A 2,360-nucleotide genomic window follows, 5' to 3' on the forward strand; every position below is an offset into this window, starting at 1 on the left:
AGTTTTGGAAACCCCAATGAAAAAGTAGCAACTGCACGGTTTTTACTGTCAGATTGGCTCTAAGTGCCAAAAAGTGCTGGAAACGGGGAGATAGGCCTATTTTTGCAACAATGGTTAAAATCTTCAATTTTTCATCACAGATGTGTCCAAGATGCACAAAAGCGCTGGAAACGGTGAGATAAGCCTATTTTTGCAACTTTGGTTAAAATCTTAAATTTTTCATCACAGATGTGCCCAAGATGCCCAAAAGCGCTGGAAACGGTGAGATAAGCCTATTTTTGCAACTTTGGTTAAAATCTTAAATTTTTCATCACAGATGTGCCCAAGATGCCCAAAAGCGCTGGAAACGGTGAGATAAGCCTATTTTTGCAACTTTGGTTAAAATCTTCATTTTTTCATCACAGATATGCCCAAGGTGCACAAAAGTGCTGGAAACGGTGAGATAAGCCTAATTTTGCAACAATGTTTAAGGTTTGGAGGTTTCATAGACTAAAGTTGAAAATCAGCGGTTTGACTGCCATAATGAAATAGGGTCACTAATCAACGTGTTTTCTCAAAAGGCCTTCAGTCAAATTCCTTGATACTTAAAATGCATACAGTGGATTATAATAATGAAAAAGGATAATTTGAAATCTTGGTTTCAACTCTAAAGGAACTCTTTAAAAAAAAGATTTTAAGTTTTGGAAACCCCAATGAAAAAGTAGCAACTGCACGGTTTTTACTGTCAGATTGGCTCTAAGTGCCAAAAAGTGCTGGAAACGGGGAGATAGGCCTATTTTTGCAACAATGGTTAAAATCTTCAATTTTTCATCACAGATGTGTCCAAGATGCACAAAAGCGCTGGAAACGGTGAGATAAGCCTATTTTTGCAACTTTGGTTAAAATCTTAAATTTTTCATCACAGATGTGCCCAAGATGCCCAAAAGCGCTGGAAACGGTGAGATAAGCCTATTTTTGCAACTTTGGTTAAAATCTTAAATTTTTCATCACAGATGTGCCCAAGATGCCCAAAAGCGCTGGAAACGGTGAGATAAGCCTATTTTTGCAACTTTGGTTAAAATCTTCATTTTTTCATCACAGATATGCCCAAGGTGCACAAAAGTGCTGGAAACGGTGAGATAAGCCTAATTTTGCAACAATGTTAAAGGTTTGGAGGTTTCATAGACTAAAGTTGAAAATCAGTGGTTTGACTGCCATAATGAAATAGGGTCACTAATCAACGTGTTTTCTCAAAAGGCCTTCAGTCAAATTCCTTGATACTTAAAATGCATACAGTGGATTATAATAATGAAAAAGGATAATTTGAAATCTTGGTTTCAACTCTAAAGGAACTCTTTAAAAAAAAGATTTTAAGTTTTGGAAACCCCAATGAAAAAGTAGCAACTGCACGGTTTCTACTGTCAGATTCGCTCTAAGTGCCAAAAAGTGCTGGAAACGGGGAGATAAGCCTATTTTTGCAACAATGGTTAAAATCTTCAATTTTTCATCACAGATGTGCCCAAGATGCACAAAAGCGCTGGAAACGGTGAGATAAGCCTATTTTTGCAACTTTGGTTAAAATCTTCAATTTTTCATCACAGATGTGCCCAAGATGCGCAAAAGCGCTGGAAACGGTGAGATAAGCCTATTTTTGCAACTTTGGTTAAAATCTTAAATTTTTCATCACAGATGTGCCCAAGGTGCGCAAAAGTGCTGGAAACGGTGAGATAAGCCTAATTTTGCAACAATGTTTAAGGTTTGGAGGTTTCATAGACTAAAGTTGAAAATCAGTGGTTTGACTGCCATAATGAAATAGGGTCACTAATCAACGTGTTTTCTCAAAAGGCCTTCACTCAATTTCCTTGATACTTAAAATGCATACAGTGGATTATAATAATGAAAAAGGATAATTTGAAATCTTGGTTTCAACTCTAAAGGAACTCTTTAAAAAAAAGATTTTAAGTTTTGGAAACCCCAATGAAAAAGTAGCAACTGAACGGTTTCTACTGTCAGATTCGCTCTAAGTGCCAAAAAGTGCTGGAAACGGGGAGATAAGCCTATTTTTGCAACAATGGTTAAAATCTTCAATTTTTCATCACAGATGTGTCCAAGATGCACAAAAGCGCTGGAAACGGTGAGATAAGCCTATTTTTGCAACTTTGGTTAAAATCTTCAATTTTTCATCACAGATGTGCCCAAGATGCACAAAAGCGCTGGAAACGGTGAGATAAGCCTATTTTTGCAACTTTGGTTAAAATCTTCAATTTTTCATCACAGATGTGCCCAAGATGCGCAAAAGCGCTGGAAACGGTGAGATAAGCCTATTTTTGCAACTTTGGTTAAAATCTTAAATTTTTCATCACAGATGTGCCCAAGGTGCG

This window comes from Pleuronectes platessa, unplaced genomic scaffold (assembly GCF_947347685.1).
Source record: "Pleuronectes platessa unplaced genomic scaffold, fPlePla1.1 scaffold_26, whole genome shotgun sequence".
Lineage (NCBI taxonomy): Eukaryota > Metazoa > Chordata > Actinopteri > Pleuronectiformes > Pleuronectidae > Pleuronectes > Pleuronectes platessa.